The sequence below is a fragment of the Alosa pseudoharengus genome, unplaced genomic scaffold (assembly GCF_046254945.1).
Source record: "Alosa pseudoharengus isolate Yale_2024_CS ecotype anadromous, Long Island Sound unplaced genomic scaffold, YU_APseudo_1.1 YU_APseudo_1.1_scf_25, whole genome shotgun sequence".
NCBI classification, from domain to species: domain Eukaryota; kingdom Metazoa; phylum Chordata; class Actinopteri; order Clupeiformes; family Clupeidae; genus Alosa; species Alosa pseudoharengus.
In genome coordinates this window covers 2,354,296-2,366,090 of record NW_027468696.1, presented here as the reverse complement: position 1 = coordinate 2,366,090, position 11,795 = coordinate 2,354,296, and the positions used below count along the sequence as shown (strand labels likewise).

The window sequence follows — 11,795 nt, the reverse complement described above, 5'->3', positions numbered from 1 at the left end:
AAATGAGTTCTGTTATTCTGAGAATTTACATTTTTTTACAGCATAAAATATAATTTTACATCAAAGTATTTAAAATCATCAAATATGTAAATACAACAATTCACTTTTGTGAAAATTATGTTTCTCACAACTCATGCCAGCAGAGTCAGTAATAAACTCTAAATGCTGAAGAGATCACCTATGCATCCATCAACACCTGTATTTTAGTGCTAAATGCTGTCAGGTCAGAGACTCACCACTTTGCAGCTCCGGCCTTCTTGAACTGGACACTAGAGTACTGGACGTCGTCCTCCTGAGCTCCTGCAGTCTGTCTGGAGCCGTGGGGCTGGATGGTGGAGTAGTGACCATCATCCTCTGCTCCTCCTGCATCCTCAGCAGCTCTGCTCTGGCCGGTGACACTGAAGAAGTGCTGGTCCTGAGGAGACAGATGATGAAGTCAGAGATAGATGCTGAAGCAGGACGGACTGAACCTGACACTGGAGAATCAGACACTTTACCTGTCCACCTGGTTCCTGTCCACCTGGTTCCTGTCTCCTTTTAATTTGCCTGTGAAATGACACATACAATCATATAAATGACAAAATACACTATGAATAGTGATGAGTGAAGATACAAATCTGTAAGAATAGTTTTGTCTGAGTTTGTGTGTCTGAGTCCCATTGACTCACCTCAGCCAGACAAGCACACACAGCAGACCCACCACTCCACACACAGAGACTACAACCACAGCAGTCACTAGTGGACTCTGCTCTTCTGTAAGAGTCAATGGGAATGATGTGAGATGGGGAGATGTACTGATGACTATAAACTATGACTGAAACAACATTTGAGAGAGAGATAGAGAAAGAGAGAGATACCTGTTACTGTGATGGACACAGCACTAGAGTTATCAGCTCCATATTCATTCCTGGCCACACAGTAGTACTGTCCTCCATCCTCAGATCTGATGTTAGTGATGCTGTACTGCTGTCCTGATCCTACTGGAGTGGACTCATCCATCTTAAACCAGGTGTAGTTCTCCACTGGTGGGTTGGCATTACTGCTGCAAGTCAGATTCACTGAACTGCCCTTGGCAATCACATCAGACTCAGAAAATGATATTTTTGTGTTCTTTGGTGCATCTGGAATAAAGGACATAGAAACCTGTCATGCAATCACTGGAGAATCTGAGAGATGTATTTAATTTAAAGAAACACACATAGATAAACTGCAGTATACAGTACAGTACACTCACTATACTGTAGTAACCTCATCACACAAAAGGACATATTGTGACAGCTATCAATCATTATGCTGCTAATTCTAACAGTGGTTTACAGTGATAAACATACATTTATTTCTGATTGTTCCTAATGTTTACTGTTTATTTAAAGAGATACTCACATAAAACCTGGACAGACACAGCAGGAGAGTTCTGATGACCAATCATATTGGCTGCTCGACAGAGATACTCTCCACTGTCCTCAGAACAGATCTTGCTGAAGGTGAGTGTGTTCTCCTTTCCTGACTTCAGTTCTACAGCTCCACTCCTCTTGATCCAGGTGTATGTGTGTACTGGTGGATCAGCTTCACTTATGCAGGTCAGAGTCACTCTAGTTCCCTCAGTTATTTCACCAGATGGATAAGACACAACTCTTGTGTTCTTCGGACGATCTGCATACAAATTGGCAAACCTTTATAGTCCAGTTATGTCACAGGTAATTTAATGCCTAACATTATCATTTATCAATGTGTTGTTAAAGTTGTACCCATTGATATGTGTGGCCTGATAGCTGTAGTGTCCTAACAACAGAATAATTAAAAGTTACTGTGAAATTAAGTAGATGTACCGCAGAATATGACCGCCGCCCAGTCCAGCACATTTTTTCAACAAAAATAAGTCTCGCTGAAAGGCATATATGATTCTAACTGTCTTACTAAATTGCATTATGCACACTCAATTATCACTGGTATCTGCTAGACAACAAGTACCAAAACATGATTAGTTCATAGATTTCACATGTAAAATACATTTTATACAACCCCACCCCTTTCTTGCCTGTTCATAATTCTGAGAAATTCTTGAATTGTGTGCATGTGTGCGTGTACATGTTTATGTTTGTGTGTGTGTGTGTGTGTGCGTGCATGTGCTTGTGTGTTTGCCTGTGTATGTGCCTGTGTGTGTGCATGTGCATGTGTACATGTCTACTGTGTGAGTATGGGTCATAGGTATGATTACTGTGAATGTATGTGTGTGCATGTGTATCTGTTTATGCTCATGTGTGCATATGGAATGGGTTAACATGACCCCTGGAGGCAAACATGCACACAAAAAATTGTCATCCTAGGCCCTACGGTTCTCAAGATGTTCACAGAAAACTCTCTTGGTGTACGGTCACTAAATGTACACATAAATTCATTTATTGTATGGCCCCCCATGAACAAAAGTCCACGAAACTTGGCATGCATTCGGAGGGTGTCATAATGATCATACACTTTCAATTTTTTTGCAGTTTTGACCATGTCAGCCAGAGATATTGTGATTAAAACACCTATTTCTTTGCTTTTTAATTTTAACTAGGTGGCGCTATACATGGTATAGTGGTAAGTAGTAATGGGATGAATTGACATGGCCCCTTAAGACCAACATACAAAAAAGGAGGTCCTCCTAGGCCCTACGGTTCTCGAGATATTCACAGAAAACTGTGTCTGGCCACCTACAGGCCAGTTGGTGTACAGTAAAATAAATTAATTTATTGTATGGCCCCCCATGAACGAAATTCCACCAAACTTGGCGTGCCTTCAGAGGGTGTGAATGATCCTACATTTCCAATTTTGTGCAGTTTTGACCATGTTAGGTCACAGATACCTGCGATTACAACACCTCATTTATACTTTTTTGTTTTTAACTAGGTGGCACTATACATGAAATGAGTGGTTATGGAATCGGTTGACAAGAAGGTGGTCCTTTTAAACCCTACGGTTCTCGAGATATTCACAGAAAACTGTGTCTGGCCTACCCTCCTTCCGGGGGGTCCAGTCCAGCGGGGGGGCTACAGATCAAAACGAAAAACAATGGTTCTATGCTATCCATGTGGGGCTACATCAGAGGCGGACAGAGTACACAGCTTCATTACTTGAGTAAAAGTACAGATACCCTTTGCTAAATTTTACTCAAGTACAAGTAAAAGTACAACAGTCAGATGTCTACTTAAGTAAAAGTACTGAAGTACTTGTTTTTAAAAGTACTTGAGTATCAAGAGTACAGAGTAGCCTACATTTTTTAAATATTGCATACTGCCACAGTGCTTACATTTATGTACAGAAACGTCCTAAATGGAGTTATGAAAAATGTTAATGTTAATACCTTGGAGAATGTAAAAGGAATTGAAAGTAAAATCAAGTCATTTTTATCTTTTTACCATGTTGCCAGGGATGGGCAGTATTTCTAATACATGTATATAAAAAATGTATTTCAAATACAAAATATTTTGTAATTGAAACACTTGAAGTGAAAACTATCATTAACTTGTTCAGAAAATTGAAATAGTCTGGCGAGGTGGGGCCACAGGTTGGCACATTCCCGGGATGGACCTGCTGCGTCTTCATCCATTGTTTCGTCCATGGTTTCGTCTCTTATTTAAATTTGACCATGTATGACTTTGGCGGAAAGCTGAAGGTGATTGCTGATAGGCTGTCCCAATCAGTGGCGCCTGCACAATCCAATCATGTTTGAGAGGGAAACAACAAATTGAGGGTTTCCGAGATTTTTCTTTTTTCCTTTTTTTTAGAAGAAGTAACGGGTACTCACGGTTATGGATAGAAATGTAGTGGAGTAAAGAGTACAATATTTGCCTCTCAAATGTACTTGAGTAAAGTCATGAGTACTCCCCCAAAATGATACTCGAGTAAAGTACAGATCCCTCAAAATTGTACTCAAGTACTGTACTCAAGTAAATGTACTCCGTTACTGTCCGGCTCTGGGCTACATGCCCACCAAGTTTCGTGTACCCCGGTCTTACAGTGTCCCGGGAATGCTTGATGGAAAATTGGCCATGTGAAAAAGAAAAAAAAAAAAAAATTTATATAATGATATTTTTAAAACTTTGTTTGGTTTGTTTGATTAGTCTGTTGATTGGCCGCTGTGGGAAATCCAACATGTCCTGCCTTACAGGGTGCAGAAACTAAAGTGCTGTTATATTTAGTGTATTATGAAAGGCAACATATGACAAGAAAGAACCCAGATCAGGTAACAGTGGGACAATATTTCATTTTCAAAAGTCCAGCAATTGGTCTCTTCAGTTCCCCACATAGTTACAGATTAATGAATATTAAACATGGTAAAGCAACACAGTGGTCAATAGTGTTCCTGTACCAATTTGTTTAAAACATGTTTCTGATTCAAAATGTCTCAAAAGTAAATGTTTGTTTATTTTTTGAAAATACAGTTAGGTAACTACAGGAAGTAAAAAATGACATACTCACAGAAAACCTGCAGGCTCACAGGAACTGAGTTCTGATGGCCACATATAGCAGTTGTCTGACAGTAATATTCTCCACTGTATGTAGATGTGATGGAATAGATAGTGTATCTATATGATGACCATTGTAGCAGGGCTGTTGGTCTACCCATTTTGTACCAGCTGTATCTCTGCACTGGTAGATCAGATCTGCTGTTGCAGGTCAGAGTGACACGTGTTCCTTCCACTACATCACCAGGAGGACTGATGGACAATACAGGTGTCTGTAGGGGATCTGGACATCCATGAGTGAGAACGCAACACTGATTATAGGTCTGATTACACAAGTCAATTAAGAAAATATTTAAAAGCTCAATAAGACTGATAACAATGAAATTTGGAAGGCTACACACACACACACACACACACACACACACACACACACACAACAGAATGTGATGAACCTTAGTAAACAAGCATAATGATGTTATTTCCCTTTACCTCTGACATACAGCTGGACCCCTGGTGTTCCAATCCACTTCTGACCTTCAGTGTGTGTTGTTATCCTGCAGTAATATGGACCAGTATCTGATGTAGTTAATGAGTTTATACGTAACTGGCATCTCCCAGCTCTGCTGCAATCAACATGGATCCTGGAGTTATAGTTTCCATCAGAAAGGAGATCAGGATAATGCCAATAGTTGTCTTTTGTCCAGTAAGCTTGTTTAATACTCAGCCTTCTGGGGTAGGTGTAAGAGCAGGACATGTCCACTGAATCCCCCACAAAAGCACAGATGCTCTCAGGTTGGTAAGTGACACTCCACTGCTGACCACACACACCTACAACAGAGAATACACACCATGGAGAGATGACCAGTATTACCACACACACACACACACACACACACACACACACACACACACACCAACAACAGAGAACACACATCATGGAGAGATGACCAGTATTACCACGCACACACACACACACACACACACACACACACCAGGGATGGAAATTAAATATTTTTTCCTCCTGCCACTGTGGCTGGTGGATTTCCAAAATCTACCAGCCACTCAACTTTTTTACCAGCCACTAGAGAAATGGCATGAAAATGTGATATCATGATTATAGTAGGCTACCCAAAATGATCATGGTTATCGGCATTATTGCGATACGATTACGAAATTTGCTCTTTTAAGACTCCGTTTGTGTGAGTTCTGGAGCATCCTATAATCGACTCTCCAACTTGATCTAACTATACTGTACATTGTGTCAGTGTCTGATTTAAATATTTACAGGTATCAAGGCTATATTTAACATTTAGCATTTATTTTCTTTTTGGTCTGTTATGAAATCATGCAATGAACAATAAATGCACAGCTCAGCTTTAAGAAACTTTGGAATATTGGAAAGACTCTGGTTTTAATATTTACAATTATCTAGGTGATATTGTTAACATTTATTTTGTATTTGGCGTGTATTACAAAAGTCCAAAGTAGGAGACCTTGTAGACATTTGCTTCAATTTCAAAACCGGATTACTCTGGAACGCCCAATTGCATAACGGAATGCTTTATATCTTTGTATTCGGTAAATTCTGCTGTTTATTCTGATATGCGGTTTGTAATTTCTTGAATGAAAAGTTTGTGAGATATTCCACCACGACAAATGGGTGTGGAAATGTCCCCCTGTTTGCCTCATAAGTCTAAATAGTAGCATGTCATCTTGTTTTTTGTGAAGGTGTCGCGGGCCGGATTAAAATAGCTACGGGTCACTTCAAAACACAACTATTCGCGTGAGAATATTATGTGAATATACAACGCAGATCCACAGATCTCACTAGATTTGTTTATGCAGTCATCCTGAAATAAGCTAGCAGTGGCACATGAAAGCATAGCGACAGTTTCTTAATGGTAATGGTAAAGAGTGAGGCACTGCACCAGTGACTATAGGCTAGCCTATGCTGCGGGCGGCGGCTCACTGGTAGTTGTTATAGAACTTCAAATCAGTGTGATTTACCCTTATTGGCTAGTAACGTTACATGATCCCTACAGACACTTTCTTATTTTTAACCGTCAAATGGACTATAGGAAATTTCCAATACACTACTATACTCTCTCACATTCACTACTATACTCCTTCACATACACTACTATACTCTCTCGCAAACACGACTATACCCTCTCATACATACATGTAAAATGACTATAATAGTGAGTGTGCCTGAGTATAGTGGTGTATGTGCAAGATTATGATAGTGTGTGTATTTCGCATGGCCAATTTTCCGTCAAGGATTCCCGGGACACTGAAAGACCGGGGTACACGAAACTTGGTGGGCATGTAGCCCCACATGGATAGAATGGAACTATCGTTTCTCGTTTTGATCTGTAGCCCCCCCCCCCCGCTGGACTGGACCCCCCGAAAGGAGGGTAGGGCAGACACAGTTTTCTGTGAATATCTTCCGTAGGGTTTAGGAGGACCCCCTTTTTTTTGTATGTTGATCTTAAGGGGCCATGTCAACCCATTCCATAACCACTCATTTCATGTATAGCGCCACCTAGTTAAAAACAAAAAAGTAAAAATGATGTGTTGTAATCGCAGGTATCTGTGACCTAACATGGTCAAAACTGCACAAAATTGGAAGTGCAGGATCATTATGACACCCTCTGAATGCACGCCAAGTTTCGTGGAATTCCGTTTAAGGGGGCCATACAATAAATTAATTTATGTTACTGTACACCAATTGGCCTGTAGGTGGCCGGAGACAGTTTTCTGTGAATATCTCGAGAACCGTAGGGCCTAGGAGGTCCACCTTTTTTTTATATGTTGGTCTTAAGGGGCCATGTCAACCCACGTAACCCTCTGCACGTAAGCTTGAAATCTAGGCCTTATCATTATGTCTGAAATTGATTCGTCAAAGACTTTCGAATTCACTGAAGCGGATTATACACGCATCATGTTCAAGGAATCACTATTTACGGATGGACCACCAGAAAAGGATAAAACATCATTGACACGGACATTAGGTAAACTCCAAGAAAAAGAGACCCGTTTGTTTTTACATGCGGTCACATTGAGTGATTACCTCCGAGCAAAGATTATACCGAGGGGACTAAGGATAACTAAGACACCTTTTCTGGCACAAGATAACACTGAATTCTGTGATCGATGGTGTGAAATCTTAAATAAATGTTCATTTGACCTGATGGCTCTAACGATTAATGAGGCATCATCTCAACTTTCTGGAATAAGAAATCAAATTGGTGAAACAAAAAAGAGATGTCCGAGACTATAACAAACAAAGAAGATTTAGATAAACTACTGGAGGAGTGTATACAACGTCAGAATGCATTGGAAGAAGAAATTAAGCTAACTAAAAAGAAAAAGTTTGAACGTGACCGGGCTGATTATGAGGGAGGAGCGGTCTACAGGTGGCGTCGTCCAAGGCCGGATTCCCACACATCCACGGGAGAAGGAGGCAGGCCTACTGCAAGACTGACTGGCCGTGGACATGCGAGATATTGGCAGCATTCACGTTCGTCTCATGATTCGGATTCTAATACCAGTGTGGAATATGGACAATCTTTTTTAGAACGAGGCCGGAGAGTAAGGGAAAATCGGTCAAAAACAAGAGCGCAAAGAAATGCAGGCGCAGTAAGAGATCTACCATTCCGAGACCCATATCCAACCCGAATGAGGACGAAAAGGAGACTCTGAATATAGTGAATCTATCTGGTAAGCCTCTTTCAAATACATGCATATCAGCACTATCAAGGGGTTTATCTTTTGTCCCTACCTCCCAATGTGATGATTTTACTACACATATGGACATACAAAGATTTTTCCGTACCTTGAGATTGAAATAATTTTTTGGTAACCATACTCGAGAGAATACCCAAATTGTTGAGACACACACACACACCTCACACACACACATACACACACACCTCACACACACACACACGCACACACCTCACACACACACATACACACACATTAACCTGCAGCAGAGAAAAAACATCATGGAGAGCGGACCAGTATTACCACACCTCACACACACACACACAAACACATACACACACACACACACACGCACACACACACACACCTACAACAGAGAACGCACAGCATTGAATTCAAGCGTGTGTATAGAAGGTTGTGTGTTTCTAACTATATTGGCGTGCCCTGTTTCTAAACCTTTCTCACACAAAATGGAAAACAAGCATGATGACTGCAGACACTGATACACACACATGCAATCACAACAAGCACACACACACACACACACACACACACACACACACACAAATACACAACAACAACAGAGAGTATTTTATAGCGTTTCCATGGCACCCAAAGTGCTTCACAGTGAAGGGGGAACCTCACTAACCACCACTAATGTGTAGCACCAACCTGGTATTGTGTGGCAGCCATTATTAGGGGGTCAGATGACCAAAGTGAGCCAGGGCCTAGATTTAATGTCTCATCGGAAGGATGGCATGTCCTACAGACCAGTGTCCCCGTCACTACACTAGGGCAGGGTGATTTTGCTCAGAGCGAAGACTGCCACCAACACCACTTTCAGCAACACACACACACACACAACATTGGGATTGAACAGTTAGGTCTCAATTCCCAGAGAAGGGGGAGATATAGACAATCTTCTCCTCAGAAGAGAAGCTTTTTATACACACACTATATATATATATGTAACCGGCAGACTAACTGCTGTACCAAGTTTGTCCTCCTGTTCTCACCGTAGCTCCTCTCCTATCGGTCACGCCCTCCAGTTAGCTTGCAGGTGGCTATGTACTCATTAGCGTCAATGGCACTTTCTATAAGACCGGCACCGGAGGTGGGCTAGTAAGTAATCCCTAGGCTCCGTACGTCCTCCCTACACTGTGTTCGCTGTGCTGGCACCTATGAAAGGTATTTGGCTGTGTACCAGACGCTTCCGGGTAGTGTTTTGTTGATCTACTGAAGGTCTTGACTGAAAAGACGCCGTGTACGCGCAGGTTGCACTGTCTATTGGGAGATGTGTTAAGGTTTGCGTACTGGAGAGATACCAGGGAGTCCCATTTCCATTCATGTTGAGTGGTGTATTCCTAGAGAAAGATTGCCACTGCTGCTTTGCCTCCGGTAGATTTGAGTAATTGTAGCTCTTGCCTCATTTTGTTTTCTTTATCTTGTTTTGTTTGTCCGATTGATTTGGCCTAACCATAGGCGTTGCTGTGTTCATTTATCTGCCATCCGTTGTGGTGTGTAGGCAACAGGTGTGGTATTGGCTGCCCCAGCATTTTGCTGTGGTAATGTGTTACGGTGGTAATGCTAACATCTAGCTTTCTTGACCCAGCCAGTTATTGTCAATAGCAACCATATCTTTTCCTCCCCCCTCCAGAGAAACAGAGTGTTGCAACTGTTCTGTGGGGCAGGTCGCCGGATCTGAGTCCTTCTCTTCGCGCACTTCACACAGTATTTGTAGTGGTAACGTGCACCTCACTATTTGCAGTGATCACTCTTTGTAGTACCTGTGCCTATGCGAGTGTGTGTGTGTGTGTGTGTCTGTGTGAATAGGCAACAGAATCAGCAGCACGGGTGGTGTGTCGGTCTCACTCCTCTTCCAGGACAGGTAACCTCTCCCGAACAGCTGATCAAATTAACCCTACGTGATTACATGTAATATTCCTGGTGGCAGCTACTACCTTCCTCTTGCTGGCCTATTGGGCCTAATATGTATTGCACTCCATCCTGAGAAACAAACCAAAGACTGAATTGTTTGTGAATAAATATTGTTTATTTTTTCATTGAAATACCACGTCTCTGTCATTACTTGCTTATCTGTGTGCGAGAGCCCTCTTGTCTAAATCAAGGTGTTGGAGGTCTAGCTAAAGTACATCTTGGTGTGAAAGGCCCCAAGTGGCGTAGTCGAGCACCATAGAGCAGGCGCGCAGGAGGCACGGGGGACGTGGGGGATGTGTCCCACGCAGTGCTGAAGAGACAGCCGTCGTCCCCCTCACTTTTGATAAGGACAAAAAGCCTTATATACGCTAAATAAATAATAACATATAGGATTTGCGCTAACTATGTAAAACTCCCCATTAACAGCATCACATCACTAACCACAGCCATCTACAGTAGGCTACTGTAAGACTGCACAATCTCATATTCACTCTGTTGGATATCTGAAGCCAGTTTCTCTACTAACAACCATCATTAGAGATGCTTTTCGTTTGGAGCGGCATACTGGTAGGCCATCAAAAGCATAACATTTTCGGTTTGGTTTGGGATCGATCTAATTTACTTTTGGACTGTTTGATTATATTGCTAAATGTTGGGACTGATGGGCACTGAACTCTGGGAGATATTTGATGGTTCACTGTTATGTTTCATGCAGTTGAAAAAGTGTCGGGATTTCCACCGCTGTTTATTGCGAGACAAGGCAGCCATTCATTGAATAGGGGTTGTGCTGTAATAGAAACCTTTTTGCGTAGCCAAGTAGCCTAAATTGAGTTATTGTTTAATTAAGCTTGAGAACGTGTGTTGGAGACCCATGATAGGAAAACGACTTTATTAATCCAACCAACAATATAATAAAATATTAAGAAGAGGTGTTATTTCATTGACTTAAATCGAAGCAATGTCTTCTAGTGCTGGTGGACTGATGGCAATTGCTGGTATAGGCAAATATGGGAACCTGCCTTTATTTGTCCGGCCAGGGCTCGAATTAGGCTACGTGGGAGCCAGAGGGAGCCGAGCTCCCATAGAGTGACGACTGGCTCCCATGAAAGCAACAAAGTCAAAAACCTGAGGGGGTCTCTCATATCTGAAGGTGTCTGGCATTGTAATTTAATCTTAAACAACCGCTCATTATCCATCCCTGTGCGATCTCTTACCATTAAAGACGTTATCCTAAATTAAAATATAGGCTACTACGGGACGTAGACCTACGCTCTTGAACGCAGCATGACACTTCACCACCACACCACTAGACTATATGAGCAAACCGTATCGATTTGACAGCACTCGCAAATCTGAAGTCACCCTGCTTTGATGTGAGTGTTTTGTCTATTTGCATAGGCGTTCATTGGGCTAGCCTACGTGGTTTGATACGTGCTGAAAAGTCCTGTTTGCTGTTGAACTTGCGCTTTACCTATTCTATGTTGATTGACAAAGCCATACATTATGGCCCATAATGCAGCCTACAATTGATTGTGTTGTCTGATGATCTAGCTATCCTCTGCCATTCAGAGCTCCGGAAAGTTCCCAGCTATTTTGAAACACCTGTTAGCAATCTCTGATGTCGGAATATTCTTTGGCTACCCGACAATATCTATTAATTTTCCACGGTTCAACACA

The 11,795-nt window shown here is 41.8% G+C and overlaps 1 long non-coding RNA gene across 1 annotated transcript in view; it reads right to left on the bottom strand.

The window, feature by feature from the left end:
• Positions 1-244: 244 nt before the first annotated feature.
• Positions 245-11,795, bottom strand: part of LOC143099221 (uncharacterized) — a 36,146-nt gene continuing 24,595 nt past the window's right edge. The window contains exons 2-3 of the long non-coding RNA XR_012981435.1: positions 498-753; positions 245-415 (exon numbers count right to left, since the gene is read on the bottom strand). This is a non-coding gene — a long non-coding RNA (uncharacterized LOC143099221). The remainder of the gene's footprint in view (positions 416-497; positions 754-11,795) is intronic.